Raw genomic sequence first — 17,537 nt, 5'->3', positions numbered from 1 at the left:
AAGAGGTAGCAGTTTTGATATCTACTTAAACATACATCTTGTGAAATTTTTATAAGGCTTATGATTTTATTCCACATGATGTTCTGAGTAAAAACCAAAAATCTAAATATATGACTAATCAAAGACATAAAATTAATTGCAATCTGTCTGGTAGTCACACTTTCCAAAGTAATACAAGAAGAAGCATTCAGAATGGGTGTTCCTGACAGATATTCCAAAGGGCTCATTCATAGGCTCAGAGCTATTCAGTCATTTGGTTTTTGACTTGAGAGCATCTGTTATACTTCATTAGGCAAAGACAATGATGAGGATGCAACCACTGATGAAGTAATAAAGGACAATGTCAGGGACAGAACTGCTCTTCAGGGTCTTCTAGATTGTTTGGTAAACTAATCCCAATTTAAAAAAAAAAAAAAAAGTGTAATTAGAGACCAAAACAAGTACTTTTAGAGCCATGCCATTTGACTGGGAGATTGTGTTTTGGAAACCAGTGACTCACTCAGGCTCGTTGTTATAATGGATAATCAGCTAAACACGTGCTCCCTGTGTGATACAGTACACCTGAAAGCAAACTGCTGTTTGGGATGAGAGCAGATTGCTGAGTAAAGGTCAAGGAGGTGATATTTCCATGCGTACAGCATTAATGAGACCATTACTGAAATACTGAGTCTGCTTCTGCTGTTGATGCATTTAAAAGGATGTTGACAGACAGGCAGAAAACAGAGAATGGCCAAACAGCACAAGCATAGGTTGAATTGTGTTGTCTAAAGAGAGGCAAGAGAAGCTAAATCAATTTATTTTGTCAAAGATGAGATTGTATATCCTTCCACTAACACATGAAAGCAAAGAGATAATTAATAATCAGAAACTGTCTCTGGATATATCAAGAGCTAATGGTTAGGTGCTGAAGGTGGACAAATTCAGATCAGAGAATAGGCAAGTAAATGTCTTTTGCTTTTGGTGTCAGCAACTAACGGCTTAACTCAGGACATGGAATTCGCCTGTTACATTAAGTTGTAAGTAAGCAATTAATCTTTTTGAAAAACATGGGATGCTGGTAAGCAAAAGGCTATGGGAGACATGAGGTTTGATAAAAATGCTATGGTTGATATAGTCAGGTCAGGCTAAAGTAAATGTACTGGTTTCACTGGTTCTAGACAGAAATAACTGATTTTTCCCACATTGTTTTAGCAATTTGGGGTAAAACCACTGAATGCCTGCAAATGATAAAATGTTCAATTGTTGCAGATACCTTAAGGGAGGTGAGTATGGCCCTATGGATGCTTTATGCTATCCCCGTGGTTAATTTCTGGAGAGAGGGTCAGCCAGACTTTGGGTCAGTATCTCAAACCTGTTCAAAACACAAACAAGGATGAAACCTAAAAATCTTTGTCACCTCATGGCTGCCAATTGCTTTTATGGTCCCACAGCCAGAAAGTTACTCTTAGTTTTGTTGTACTTCTGAACACTGCAAATACTGAGTAAGGGTGAAACCTCTCCACTGTAGTTTTTCAGCTGAAGACAGCAGTTCAGATGGGCAGTGAAAGGACAAAGTTCTTAAGGAAAATACAAGTACAGCTCTTTTGTGGGTCTGTGAGAAACTGAATATTTACATCAACTTACAATTGATTTTCAAATTTGGCATATAATCAGAATATAAATAACATAGAACACAATATTAGACAAGCCAAAAAACCCCCACAAAAACAACAACAAAAAAACCCAGAAAACCACACCCAAGTTTGGAACAAAGCATAGAGGTTATGAAGTATATTGTTCATATTGTGATGCATATGGTGGTCATCAAAGAAAGATGGCAAGAGAAAAGTGTGATTCCCTTTGCATAAATACATTAAAGACTTGAGAAGTAACAGATGTGCTGTACATATGTATGCAGAAAGGTCTGGATCAAGATGAATGTCTTGGTCTACTGTGGGATTTGAATCCTACTTTTGGGACAGCAGGAACCTGTCAGTGACTGAAAGTACTGGCTTGTACACCTGTGAGCTAAGAATTACCATGGCTTTTCCTACATAAGTGCAGCAGGAACAGAAAAGTTAGACATTTGGCTGCACTTGGATGCAAGAGGGTGCATTTTATGTTAGGTAGCATATGCAGCCTGAAGGTCTATTCCTTGCTAACTTAGGAGGCTGAAAGGGGTAGGCTAGCAGGCATGCCTATATTCATGATGTGGTTTATACAAAGTGATTGCACTTTGGAGAGTGTGATGTGTGGTGGAGGTAAAGTATTAATGAGGGCAGGGGGTCACTGGTCTCTCAGGCAGGAAGACAGGAGTTGAACGGGAGAGGAATAGAGGGTCATTGCTCAATGTAGAGATAACTGTATAAATTATCTGCTCCCACCACCACCGAGGTCAGTGTGGGCAATTTATGAAGTTTGTCTGTCGTGTGAGCTGCGATGTTGCTTTCAAATGTGTGTGTCTGTGAGGGTCCACCCTGTGTGTGAGTGCTTTGTACCTGAAGAACCTAACTTAAAGTGCCATGGGCCTGCTATACAAATACACTTGAAAAGCCTCTTGATTCCCTCTGTAAGGCCTTCTTCTTACTTCCAGCACAAACGCTGCAGAGCAAGGCTTTTTGCACAGGCCATGAATAACACGTCTCTTGTTAGTTTGAGGTACTTTGACTTACTGGGAGGCTGGAATAACCTTGACTTTACATCCATTTGCAGCTCAGATTAATTTCCCAAACTTTACCAGCAGAAGAAGGACTTCTAATGTTAGTATGATTGTGACTACAATGAGGCCTTTGCTGTGATCAAAATATTTGATGGGGTGATTTTTTTTTTTCACAGCTACACTCCAGCCAAAGTATAGAGTAGGCTTAAGGACTGGGGTCCTTCATATCTTCTTTTCATAGCAGTGGCATTGCCCACATGTTCTGCTTTGTGGGACAAATTTAGAAAAGCTTGTTTTGACAAACTGCTTGCTTGCTTGGCTTGGCATTCCCAAACACCGTGTCAGCTTTCTGTAGAGCCGTCTTGTTTGGGTCGGTTGGGGAATTCAGCCTGCTGTTTGGCAGCACTCAGCCAGCAAGTGGCATGACTCAAGAAGATAATTGGGATTTGGGGTTTTGTTTTTGTTTGGTTTTTGTTCAGTTTGTTGTTTTTTTTCCTGAGTAATTACACAAGAATTGCACGGCTTCTTTCCAAAAGTGGAACGAGAGGGTCTGAAATGGATCTGAATTTTCTGCCAGGTGTTTGGGAGTTGACAGCCACATGAGACAGGGGCTAATGATGGTCATTTTAATACTTTCCTTTGGGTGCGGGGGCCTGTTTCTAGATGTGTGGCTTGTCAGTGTGTGCTTTTCTGTGGCTGTATCTGCAGCACAAGCCACAGTTTCTTCTGTGAGAGAGCAAATGTCAGGGAGTCTGCATTCCTGAGGAGCAAAACATGCAGGCAGAGCACTAGGGTGAGACTTGAATGTTGAGGGGTTGATTAGTATTGGAGGTTTTCGGAAGGAAAGAAAACCAATTGCCTTAACTGCATGGAGGACCTTTATGGCTCATGCTGCCCCTCCTGATCATCTCTCTCTTACTTTAACACTTTTTCTCTGAGCCTCATTGTGTAGGTACAGAGGTGGTGGGTGTCTGGAGGTAGCTGAGTAAACAGAGGAAGGATGGAGTGATCAGCAACTATAAAACTAAGTAAATTAAAATAAAATGAAGCATGGACAATGGAAACTGGAAACTAAACAACACTGGAGAGAGGGAACTTGGATAGGAGTAGTCTAAAATTTCTAGCAGGTTGGCATACTCACTGAGAGAAACCACAGGAGACTTTGGCACGCAGCATTTCTTCAGACCTGTGGACTTGAAAGCTTGCCTATTGTTTGCTTGGTTTCAGTTTGCCTAACACAAGCTGTTGCTTCTTTCTGAGAGCTGTCTGTCATTTGCATCCTTATCCTGTGGCTCGGCCAATCACCAGGGTGCTGACAGAGAAGTTGTTCTGCAGGGAACACGAACAGTGTGTGGATGCTGAAGGGATTCTGATTTGGGCCTAGGTTTGTTTTTTGTGGAGGCGAAAATGCTGATGACTGACAAAAATAAGTGAAATTAAGAATAAATGAAACTTCTAATTTCCAGCCTAAACTTTTTACTAACCATAATAAACACTTTTTCAGGGTGTGGGAACAACATTGTCTTTTGTTTCTGGTCACTCACTCTTTTCTGCAATGTTTCCCCACTTGCTGTTTTCAGGCAGCAGTTGGACCCTCCTTCACCTTCTCTTACCCAGGCTCAGCTTGCTGGGTTTCTACTGTGATGAGACCCTGCCCATGTGAGCTGGTGGCTGCCAAGAGCTTTGGTCCCACCCTTCATCCCTCCTCTCCTCATCCTCCAACCTCCCTCCTCCCCACACTGTTATTTTTAACCTGGATTGTTGTCTCATTTTGCTTCACCCTGTGGCCTCCTGGTTCTGCCAACAGAAACAGGCTGTGAAACTACTGAGTTAACCCCAGCTTCTTCAGGCTGCCTGCAGCCCTCCTCACCCTGGGCAGTTCATCCCTACCTGCTAGAAGTGTCTCCCCTGTAACCTGGAAGATGGCATCAGCCTTTTCCAAGGCTACAGCACGTGAGGACAGTCTTGGGAAGGAGCCCAGCATAGTGTACACAGGCTTCAGTGGAAAGTTACTGGATCCTGCAGCACATTCGTAACTCATAAAATGTGCTAGTAGTGTCAGGTGTTTTTCTCCTTTGCTTTCCTCGTGTTTTTCACTATGAAATTTTACCCAGTCTCTTCTTAGAGTTGTCAAAACTGTTCCACCATGATGCTCAAGAAGGAAAATATCTCCCCAATAAATAACAGGTACAATTGCAAAGTTGTGGGAATAAAACTCTTTAAGTTGGAAAATGCACCAGAAGTGCATGTCTACAAATTGTGCATTTTCTTTCTGACGGTGCTGACCTTGATAGGCTCCAAGCATACTACAGCCCCCCACTGAAGTCAATAGTGGTGGGATCCATCACACCTAACTTCACAGGTGTGTGCTATATGCAGTTATATCTGGAGTTGTCAGACTCTGCGTAGTCTGTGTAGGAAAAGTAAATGTGTTTTGGCACTAATCAGTCTGACCTGTTTTAGCTTTCTGCCTGAGGACATGGACTTAGGTCTTTTCACAGAGAGTATCTTGGTTGCCAATAATGAGTTCAGGTTGGGATATCTACATCTCAAGTCAGCTGATGTGTACCCTCAAACTTTCCATTTACTTCACTTGGCTCCAGACCAGGTCTGGATTTAGTCATGACCACTCAAATAGTTGTAATGATGATAACCTTTGTGTTCTTGCCTCAAAAGGTATTTAAATGGATGTGATGCTATTGGAGAGAAGACTCACGTGTTATTATAGTTTATTTACCCTGTGTGCTCTCAAGAGCTATCCAGTGATGCATGACAATGTTTCTGTGAATTTGGTGAGAAATGGCAGTTTACAGTATGAAAATTTCAGAATAATTCACGTAGGAAAGAAATCTCTTGAGCTCACCTACTCCCACCTCCTGCTTAAAGCAGGGCCAGCTATGGGACCAACCCAGGTCACTCAGCTGGTTTTGGAAACCTCCAAGGATAGAGACTTCATGGTCTCTCTGGGCAACCTGCTCCACTGCTTGGCTGTCCTTGTGGAGAAAATGGCTTTCCTCACATGAAGTCAGAAACTCCCCTGTTTCAATGTATGACCTTTGTGCTTCATCCTCCCACCATGCACCTCTGGAGAACTTAGTCTTCATGATAACCTTCTTGTAGGTACTGTAGGACTCCTGATAGATAACCCCAAAACCATCCCTTCCCCACGCTGAATGAGCCCTGGTCCTTCAGCCTCTCTTCCCAGATTAGATGCTCCAGCCATGACCATCGTGGTGGTTCTACACTGAACTCACTCTAGGCTGGGGGTGTCTTTCCTGCACTGAGGGGTATGAAAATGAACACAGTGTCTAGATATGCTCTGAGAAGCACAGAGCAAAGGGAAATAACCAGTTTCCCATATGTACTGGCCATGCTCCTGCTGGTACAGCCCAGTGCTCTGCTAGCTTTCTTTGCTGGCACATGTGTAGCCAACTCTCTGCCAGGGCTCCCACATCCCTTGCAGCAGTCCCCAGCCTGTACTATTCAATTAGTAGGATTTTGGCAGAAGTTTTGTAGCAATTGAGAGCTGTGCTCATAAGCAGCAGTCAGTCTTATTATTAATTACCATTAAGCCATGCATTTAGAATAGCTTCAAAAAATCAAAAGTCCATTGGTATTTATTGGGAATACTTCTCTAAAGTAAAATGCTCACTGGGATTCATTATTTAGCTGAATCCTGTTACAAAATAGAAGTAAGAATTTGATGTGGGAACTCTCAACAGCTCAAATAAAAAGAACAACTAAATGTATTTCTGGGAGATGCTGGTGCTGCTTGGAATGAGAGCCATGAAGTGCAGAGGTGTTCAGGCTGGTTGTGTGCAGGCTTTTTTATTTTCTTTTTGGCACTTGGTAGCACGCTGTGTGCACGCTGTGTGCACATTGTTTTGCTCAGCCTTGTGACTCCCTTGTGAAGGAGGAAGGAGTCACACTTGCTGCTTAACATGGAGAAGCCGTGGTGCAGAAACCCAGACACTTCTGACCTCATTTTAATTGTCAGAAAGTTAGACAGGCAGTCCCAGGTTGGCAACCCACAGTCCTTCTAAAAAGGGAGAAACAGGTCTCTGCAGAGGTTCCTGGGTTTAATATCTTCCCTGCTTATTTCAGGGTGAAAAATGGCCTGTCTGCCTTCACTGATGTGGTCTGAATTGTTAGTCTTTACCTGAGACATGGGGGTAAAATCCTAGTTAATGCCTAACCCTTGGCATTACTATTTAAGTGTTCTCCCCCAGACTAGTCACAGAGAACTGTGAGTGCATTTCAGTTTTTCATCCAAATTAAACGTGTTGCCTGAGGGATTCCATGGAGATGTCAGGGGGCTGAGGGGGAGATGGCAAACAGGCAGTTCTCCCCCTCCTCCCTCACTCCCACCTTTGGCAGGGCGTTTGCACTCAGTTGGTGTTGGCGTGGGTTCGTTCCCACTGGGGAAGAGAACAGGGGGTTGTACGGGATGTTTCCACTCCCCTCTCCTTGCATCTGTGGCTGATCCTGGCAATGGGGAAAAAAACAGCCCCCTGCTCCTGCTGAAAAGGGACACAACCTACTTTGGTGGGGAAAATGTTGCTGCTTAGCTGCCAGAGTGCTTGGAAGTATCCCAAACTAGCACAGTAGGAATGGCACTGAAACATGCCTCATTTTCTCCCCCATTTCAGGATCTTTACTATTAATATCAGTGACATAGCCACCACAGCTGAATTGCTTGTTTTCTTCAGCACTGCCACAGACACCTAGATGAAACCCAACTGCTCATCATACTGCTGGGGCATGGAGGGGATTGGTTTTTGTTTTGTACAGTCCCTGAGACAATTTGAATTCTCATGTTGGGGGAAAAAAATCATCTGCGTGTGTGCAGCGCAAAGCAAAATGACAGCAGCCTGGGATGCAAACCACCAGATTTTTTTCCAGTCTGTGGGAATCCTGGCTGGGTTACACTGTTCTTAGGTTTGACTCGGAGAGCACTTCAAACAAAGAAACTTCAATACTGAAAAGAAACTTCCATTGCTTTTTCCTATGTATTAAAGAGCTCTCTTGTACAACCAGCTCACAGCAGTGAGAAGTGCTAAGGGTGTCTGTCCCAGTCCTTCCTCAAAGGCCCCTTGGTGCTTTGGTTAGAAGAGTCGTGCAGTAACCTAAGTGGCAGCAAGTCTCAATTAAGATTTCTTTTGGAGGTTAAAACTATCCAATGATTTAGTCTCGGAGATTAAGGAAAACAAAACCTTACCGACGGCTGGATAAAATTCACATTCCTTTCAATTGTGATCATCCTACATCAAGGAATTGTTTGAAATGTTGGCAGTCTCCTACAATATGCCTGCAAAAGTTATTATATTCCTTTAAGTAATTTAAGAAAGAGGAACCAAGAGCTATAGCACAAATGTGTTATATAAATCTTTATTGGGATCACTCTTGTTTTTACAAAAATAGTTTGATATCCGGTCCCAGTGGGTGACCTTTAAAAGAGACCACATCAAATGGAGGGGCAGAGCTGAAGCTCTCCACCCCCATGCTGGCTCCTCTCCTCCTTGCTTCTCCTCACCAGAATGGCTCTAGACAGCTATGTCATCTGTAGCCATAAAATAAATTGAAGAATGTCTGTCTTGTTAAAGGCAAAGGAAGGAGCCCTTTTCTCATCTCTTTTGAAGTGGGCCGTGTCCCTAGCTGGGATTCAAAGTGAGCTGTGTACCTGCATGGGGGCTTAAATGACCATAAAGTCAACTCCTCCTCTTCTCTCACCTCAGATCAAGGCATCCTGGGTTAAGAGGAATGGTTTTGTGGGACCTGGGCAGGGAGCTAAAGGAGTCCTAGCTCTGTGCCACCTTTAATTTGCTGTTTAATTGGTGTGGGAACAGCATAATTTGCTACTCATGTCTATCAACATCAAGCTGTTAATGCTAGAGGAAGGAGAAAGTTTGATTTTCAGAGGAGCTTGCTGGAGCACAGCTCCTCCTAGGAAATACACATGGGGTACTTTATCATCAGTGATGCTTCTCACCCTGAGTACTTATGCTCAAAAAAATGCTCAGCACAGCATTGAGAGTATGCAGCTCACAGGATCACTTGTCTGGTATTTAAACAAGGCTGCAGTGGTCAAAACTCATCAGTTACTGTGGTAGAAAATCTGCTTGGGTATTTTCTTTCCTTTTTCTTCAACACTGGTCTGTTTGGTTGCAGCTTAGATCAAGAAAACCTTCTTTTGTACCGCTTTAAATCGGAAAAGTGAGTAGAAGCAATCAGTGCTATCAGTACACAAGGGTGTCTTACTTCTAGAAAGCCACACAAGAGTAATGTAGGGCAAAATACAGTCCTGCTGAGGCGTCTTGCATGAGACGTTTAGAGGTGCTAAACAAGAACAAGAGTTTGTCTCATCTACTCAGATAGAAACGGCACTGGTGGAGCAAAGCATTACTCAGAAGGAGGTGAAGTGTTAGTGAAAGCGGGTTTGTTTCCTCATGGATGGGGGCAAAGAGCAGGGACAGGGATGTGGCCACGTAGTCCCCTGTGGCCAAGTTTCTGCACCAGGCCACAGAGTGTCTCAACATGTCATGTGAAACTGCCAAAGAAATGACACACTGGTGCCCATCTAGCCAAGGCAGCCTCCCTCAACCTATGAATCACAGCGATGGAGGTAATTTCTTGCAGTTCAGATTATTTTATAAAATCATTCCTTTTCCCCTCTTTAATTCTTTCCATGACCACTTATCACTCTCTAGAAGAGTCCTTTGTTCTCTCTCTGGTTGCAGACAACCAGTGAGAGGAAGGCAACAGGTATAGAAGCTACCTTAGAGAAGGGAAAAATGTCACAGAGCTTAGACCAGCTCTGACTTAAGCATCCCTAAGAGCCACAGAATCCTCTGGGCCTTCCCCTGGTCATGCTGAACACAAGGATATTGCAGTCATTTCTATAACAAGTAAGGTCCAGAATCCAAGATTCAACTTTCTATGAAAGATAAGTAGAAGGTGCAGCAAAGGGTATTGTTTGGATGCCCTTTTGGGCAGGAAGCCCAGTGCAAGTCAGGCGCAGGACAGAAGCATCTTGATCACTACTTGGATGGGAGGAAGAACGCGAATATACATTTATCTGGGTGTGATCACTGCTTGCTCCTTACCTCAGAAAAGATGTCTGTATATAGTATCTTGAGAGTATCTCCAACAAGAATACAGGGTGGATTAATTATAGGGCATGCTGCACTTACAACTTTTTCTGTCCTGCCATGTAGACCCAAGCACTGAGTTTTAAATCAGAGATCGCAGAGATTGATTAAAAATCATTAATTTTTGCTCTATAACTGGCCTATATACATATTCTGGGAATCTGTTTTTTTAGATGTCTTTTTTTTTATTGCTGACAGAAGAGAACTGCTGATGTGGTCTTAGGTGGGAAATCAGAGGGTCTGAGCACAGCTGATTACATGCTTCAAACTAAGTAATGGCATATATTATACCATTTGTTATACCACTTACAGGAAAAGAGCAGTCTCTGCTTTTCAGGCTGCTCCCCATACACTGCTGGGACTGTTCTGAGTGTTTGGTATTCATAATATACTCTTTGGTTAGTATTTGATTTAATTTAAATTGGTTTTCCACTGAGTGGCAAGAACAATAATTTCAGTTCTTGAAAGTACAACTTTAAAATTTCTTTAAAATGCCACTATTTGCTTAAAATATGCTGCTTCTGATAAAATACCTGCCACTAAGCCTGTATGTTAGAGCATTCAGAGAATGCTTTGCTCTGAAAGAGCAAATTTAGGTGAGAGAAAGCTAATGAAAATTGTTTTTAAAAGCAACAGCTTGTAACCTACAATCAAAGATTTTCCACGTATTTACAGAATCATCTTAACTATCATTATCAATTAGCCCCCCTTGATTACTGGGGCAAACTCTCCAGGAGCAGATAAAGCCCATAAATTTGGACTCATGAGGATCAGGTGGGTACATAGTTTAGTGCTTTAGGGTGTGCTAGTGCAGCAGTTACATTTTTAGGTAATATTCCCTTCAAGTTTGTGCTTCTCTGTGGGAAACCATACAAATCCAATCTATGGTGGACTGGTCAGGAGAAAATTCACTCTCTGGGGAAAGGCTAAGCAGGACAACTGGCAGAAGGAGTTAATGGGGACTGTTAAGAAGGTGATGTAGAATGTCATACCTTCCCCAAATTACTTCACCCTTCCTCATCCCCCTTCCTCCTTGAAACACCAAATTCCTCCTTCCCCTGTTTGCACTCCTCTCACCTCCTCTGTCACAGGCCTGAATTTTGAATGCTCCTGCTGCAAGGTGTTGTGTCTCACCAATCTTCAAACCTAGTCCCAACATGTTAATTTATTTCTGCTATCAGGGGCAGGCTAGCCCTCTGAGCCACAGTGGGTCCCGGGCTCTGAAGGAGAATCAAAGCTCTTTGCAAGAGGCAGTGGGATTTGTCAGATGAAATGCAAGTTGCTGTTATCAGCCTTGTTTTGTTTCCCTAAGAAGTAAAAAAAAAAATAAATAAATTCATGTTCCAGACACTTAGCCTCAGCACAACAGCCCTATGTCTATCCTTGGTCAACCTTTGCTTGCTGTTCATAATATTTTTACTGGCATAGATTACTTTTTTAACTGAGCCTGTGAAGCAACACTGGTTCAGAGGAAGCCTCAGCACTGAACTGGATTTTCTCTATTATTTCCTGGCTTAAAGAGGGCTGTCAAATCTGCAGCTGGTAGATGCAGGTTTCAGCAACCTACAGTGAGGTTGCCAAGAGCTGCTGTTAGTGAGGTTTGGGCACAACACAGATGTTTCATAGGATCATAGAATGTTTTGAGTTGGAAGGAACCCTGAAGATCACTTAGATCCAACCCCACTGCCATGGGCAAGGATGCCTCCCACTAGACCATGTTGCTCAGAACCCCATCCAACCTGGCCTTGAACACTTCCAGGGATGGGGCTTCCACAACTTCCCTAAGCAAGCTGTGCCAATGTCTCACCACCCTCACAGGAAATAATTTCTTCCCAATGTCTAACCTAAATTTCCCCTCTTCCGGTTTAAAACCATCTCCCTTGTCCTATTACTACGTGCCCTTGTAAGAAGTCCCTCTCAGCTTTCCTGTAGCCCCTTCAGATGCTGGAAGGCCGTAATAAAGTCTCCCTAGAGCCTTCTCTTCTCCAGGCTGAACAGCCCCAACTCTCTCAGCCTGTTTTCACAGGAGAGGTGCTCCAGCCTTCTGACCATCTTCATGACCCTTCTCTGTACTCACTCCAACAGCTCTGTGTCCTTCTTGTGTTGTGGGCTCCAGAACTAGTTTCTAGCGTTTCCTAGTCCTCCTGGCTACATATAGGTCTCGAAATAGAAGTACAAAGTAAGTATTCAGTGCAGTAGAAGCAACGGTTCCTCTTCAAAAATTCACAGGGTGTTGCAAATTACTTAGCTAAATTTATCCTACAAGCATTTTACCCAATCATGGGTTTTAGCCCAGGAAATGATTCCTTTGAATAGGCCAAAAGAGGACAGAATGATTCATTTTCTGCTTACAATACACAATGTGACCCAAATCATACCCTACTGTTGTATCCTATCATACCCTGAATGATGTGTATCCAGGAGGCTGGACTGCCTGGTGAGGGTCACCATGTAATATTTCCTGAGCATTTGTCCTTGGTCTCTGTACAATCTGGGATCAGTTGTGTACAGCTGCAGAAAGTGAAAGAGAGGGGCATTTACTGCTGACACAGCTTTGGAGTTGTTATTCAAATAATGTTCACACTTTTTTGTTTGTTTGTTTGTGGTTGGGTTTTTTTTCCTCTTAAATGCCACTAACCTTAGAGAACACCTTGCCCAACACCACAGCCTAGCAAAGCAGCAGTCGTGTTACGTCCCTCAGTCACTGAGTTGCCTATATGAAGTAAAAAAAAAATTAAAAAAAAAATTTTTAAAATTCAATAATGAAATTCTACAGGCTAGAAATCCTAGGAATGAATAGGAATGTCCTACGCGTACCTGCGGTGAAATCGGCAGTTGCAGAGAATGATCTCTTTTGTCTTTAAAACTCTATTAATAAATTATCTTTGAGCTTTCTCATGTCCTAAAACCTCTGTTTAGAGAACTACCAGTATATCCTGATGCATCCAAAACTGACTGAAGCAGATTTTGCTGTATATTCAACGCTAAAAAGGAAATTAGAAATTTCCTGTCTGATAAATGCAATCAATGATATAATTAAGAGCTGAAATTCTGTATGGTAATGCATAGCTTTGAGTAAGGATAGACTTTCTTCAGAAGAATTTATAAAGTGTTCTCATCAAACATGAAGTGCATGGGTTTTGGTTCCTTCTTAGACAGGACTGACAACTCTGAATAAGCTTGCTGCTGCCAGCCAACTTCCTGATTAGCCTTTGGAAATGAAGCAGGACGCCACTGATTTCTCATGGAATGTGTCTTCTTTAAAGAACTTACCAGCATCCATATAGTCAGAGGAGATAAATTGCAATGGTCATTCACCACCCAGGAAATATTATTTCCACCAAAAAAAGGCTGTGAGAGTGAAACAGCAAATCATTTAGTAAGCAGCGTGCAAATTAATGGGTAGGGTAGTTTAAAAATTCGAGCAGGTCGCTGGGTATCTAAATGAAGAGGGACCAGACTGTTTCTAGACTTTTAGGCTCAGGTTCAGCTCTTAGAGAGCAACACCTCTCTGAAATGCCAGCAGAGAGGTTTCCCCAGGTGGCACTTACCTTGCCTGGGACACCACTCCTAACGCTGTCTGCCAGCCTTTCTCATTGGGTACCTTGCACCCTCAGTAATGTTCATGTAGCCCCAGGAAACCACGTCTCTCCATTGGATCATCAAGGAAAGCTTGCTTGTAGGACCACATTTTTACTTGTTCTCCCTCTTTTTTTGTAAAAGAGAGAAATCACAAATGTTTTTCTTCCAGTTGTAGTAATTTCCTCTCTGCTTGGCAAGCTCTGTTTTTTGACAGGATCTCTAAGATATTGAGGCTGAGTACTCTGAACAAGAGAGCCCTTGGGGAGAGCTCACTGGTCATCTTTTAGGTGTCAGATTCAGGGGAGTTGCTCTGGGTAATAATTTCATTTTATTCTGATTATTTACTTGGCATTCTCAGTTCCTGAGGATGTTTCTAACCTTGCTTTGTAGCTCTGGAAAGTCAGATCATGAGCTTTGAGCTTTCCGTGCCACAGCTCAGTGGTGCCGTGCGGGCGAGATGGCTGCTGGCTCCTGCAGCTCAGCACCTCTAAGGGTGGTGAGACACTGGCACAGGTTGCCCAGGGAGGCTGTGGATGCCCCATCCCTGGAAGTGCTCAAGGCTAGGTTGCATGGGGCTCTGAGCAACCTGATCTAGAAGAAGGTGTCCCTGCCCACAGCAGGAGGATTGGAACTAGATGATATATAAGATCCCTTCCAACTCAAACCATTCTATGATTCTGTTATTACAGTGGTGGGCAATAAGAAGTGCTTTGGTACTTCAGGACCCTCACCCTTGTTATCATAAATGATCAAGAAACAAAGAGCCTGAATTGCTTTAAAAAAAATCTGAGTTAAAGGATACTGGGTTTGCTGCAGACAGAGGTTTCCTTCCCACACAGGTAGGGATTGGGAGCGATGGAGGTTTAGCATGTGCCTCTTCATCATTGTGGAGCCGAGACAAGGCCTGGCCATTCATCTAAACCCATAAAATGGGAAAGTACAATTAGAGGAACAACCCCTTTCTCTAATGGAAAAAAATTCCAGTCAGTCACAAAGCAAAGAACATCTAATGGAAGAGTGAGGGAATGAGCACGAGGGAAGCACCTGTGTCCTCTGAAAAATCGCTGCAGGTGTTTTGGTTCTCCTGACCACAGGTGCTCGTAGTTTCTGGCAAAACAGCTGTAGTACAGTGCTTTCAAGTAGGCTTTCCAGTGGCTGTGTGCAGGGCCTGAAGGGAACAAGCTGTCAAGCAGAGGCTGTTCAGGGATGCTGCCCTTCTGCTAGCCTCACCAAGCAGGTAGGGGAAAATCTAATTAACTCAGCAGAAGGACACCGATGTCTGTCATGCAAACAATACTGAGTAACTGATATCTCTCCATATCAGGTCAGTACTGAGGAGTCCCTAAACTCCCCTCATTGCATGGTGAAGCATGGATGAAAGAGGAGAGGAGGCAGTGTGGATAGAAAGAGATGAAGTGATAGTGTGAGTCAAAAGGAAATTTGAAAAATCTGTTAGTCAAGACAAGATCCAAAGAACTCAGGGAGTGGTAAAATTGAGGCAGACCTCTGAGGTGAAAAGCAGTGAGTGGAGAGGGAGTGAAAAGCATGGAGTCTGACAGGCCACCAGCAAGAAAGCTGGAGTTAGCAAAAGAAATAGAGCTGAGGAAGAGGGACAGGCTAATTTGTTGCACTTCAACTTCTTGGACTCAGTGCACATGTCTTTAGAGTGAGTACTTGGTGGAGTCCGTCCTGGGGAAAGAGAGCACAAAATGTAGATTTATTTCTCGTTGCTCTACAGCTACAAAGAATCCTCTCAATCTGTCCCCAGGTCTCTTCTACTCCAAAAGGGAAAAGCAACGAAAGCTGACTGATCAGTCACCTTACGAAGCAAGGGCTGTTTACATTTTTATCTTTATCTAAGCTGCCTGTTTGTTAGTTCTAGCTTTTTCTGCCCATAACACGTTTTTAGCATTGTCAGATATTTCTGAACTCCAAACTAATCAGCTGCTCATCTATGTAAACAGAATTGTTAAATTGCTTGTGGAACACTTTGCCAAAGACTGGTCTTTGCGTCTGAGATGGGAGGACCCAGACCAAGCCCTGTGCTCACTAATAGCCAGCAGCTGGTCATGCTGGTCTCCTTCCCAAAGCTGCATTTCCCTGTGCTCCATGAGCCAAGCTGATGGTAGCTCCTACCTCCATGGGTGCTAGTATCTGTTAATTTATTTCAGGGTGGCATGATCAAGATTTCATGTTCAGGTCCACAAAAATGGATTGACTGCCTGCCATGCAGGTTATCCAGAGGTTATCACCTCTGCAGATGCAGAAACCTAGCTAAGATACCTGCTTCTACATTTCTAGGTATGACCACGTGTACCAAAGTGACTTTTTATCAACTCCAACCTGGCTGCAGATTGTATTAGCTCAGCTTTCTGGGTTTCAGTCCCTTCTGCACTGGGCTGCTGTGGCTGAAGCATGAGTAGGCACCAAGCTCTAGAAACAAGGATTCCTCCAGCTTTTGCATCTTTTCCTCAGACAGTGAAGCAGAGCTTGCAGGCACAACTGTGGGCCATGTCTGGAAAGTTGCCTGCATCCTGCTGAAATTATCTTTCCTTAAAAAATATGGGAGTTGCAGCCACGTATTAGTGCTGTGGTATGTATCTTACCTCTAGAAGAGTAATGCAGGTGGAATGCAGAAAGGGTTCTCAGGCATCTGAAAACCCTAAAACATCCAAATAGTCACCAAGCTGGTGAAAAGCACCAACAAATTATTGCTCAAAGACAAAAGGAAAATAGACTTCTTCTTTCAGGCAGCTTCAGCATGTTTCAGACTGCATCCACCTTACAGCCACCAGCTACTGCCACACTTCAACTTGCAGGACCTGCTCCTGCCAGAGAGATTCTGGTATAAATGCCAGTGAGCCATTTGTTGTCCGTTAGTTCTTTCCCTCTTTTACAGACCACAGTCCTGCTTGGCAAGTTGTTGCCAGAGGTATTCCACCTTTAGAAGAAATCTGTTCCCTGTTCAACACTGGTCCAACAGTAGCCATCTCTATTGTTCTAAAGATACTTCTCTCCCCAGATCATTTTCCAACAGCCCCATGAACCAGTATGTTTATAGTTCCCTTTGAAGTAATTTGTGCCTCGTTATGTTTAGGTTCATCAAGTTTTATCTGAGCTTCAGCCCCCAGAGCTGTCTTGTGTACTCGTGTCCCAGTTCCACAGAAAAAGGCTGTTTTACATAAACTGCTTTTACACACAACAGTTGTTGCACAAAATGTGACATGAAACAAATGTTGCATGAGATGATGCATCAGGCTTGAGGACTTCTGCATTTTGCTCCTTTCCTATTTTTGCTGTCTCTGGCATGTGGCTGTTGTGGCAGCCAGTCCTGTTCAGCCTCGTGCCCCTCTGAGCCATGGTCTGCAGGCCCTAAACTGCTCCTGGATCACTTACTAGATAATTAAGCTTAACAGAGCAGGCCTCTGATCTGTAGCTTTCTTTTTTCCCTGCAGGAATTGCTTTGCCATCAGTTCATCTGTGATGAAGCTTACAAGCAAGAGAAATAATCATGGAGAGGTGGTTGTCTACCCCAGTGTAAGCTGGGGGGGTTCACAAAGGTGGTCTTGCTCATTAAGGCAGTGGACTGAAAGGCAAAAGGCAAAAACCTGAGGCTCTTTTCCCATGGAGTGCAGTCTCTAATAAGACATTCTGTCACCTTCTTAATACCTTCTTCCTCCTCTTCTCCTTGGCAATAGCAACTGCAGAGTGTCTCTGCATCAGGATTGTTTTTTGGCTTATAGTTTTCTCAGTGCCATTAAAAACTGTTGCCTCCCCCCCTGGCCTGTACATTAGATGGATACATTTTAAGTGATCCTCAGTAGAAACTTGGAATAATGGCAGCAATAAAGAAGAAGGAAATAGAGACACTTAGTCCTAAGAAACACAAATTATACTTCATGGGTGTCTGCATTTGCATCAGCGTGTGTCAGTGAGCTCCTGGGGACAGCTTCCTTTGGTTTTCCTGAGAAACCTCTCCTTCAGACCAATCAATATTTCAGGGGTTTGGGTCTGACCCCATCAAACACTCCAAAAATCCCTTTGCTTTCATTGGAACAAAAATCTACATTAGAAGAATTCCAATGCAGAGATATAGAAACCAGGTACAAACTGTCTGCCTTGGGTCTTCCTCTCATTTCCACAGACTAATTTCTCTGCTGAGGGAATGA

Source organism: Apus apus, chromosome 2 (genome assembly GCF_020740795.1).
Source record: "Apus apus isolate bApuApu2 chromosome 2, bApuApu2.pri.cur, whole genome shotgun sequence".
Taxonomy (NCBI): domain Eukaryota; kingdom Metazoa; phylum Chordata; class Aves; order Apodiformes; family Apodidae; genus Apus; species Apus apus.
The sequence above is the reverse complement of the archived record's forward strand: the minus strand, read 5'-3'. Positions refer to the sequence as shown.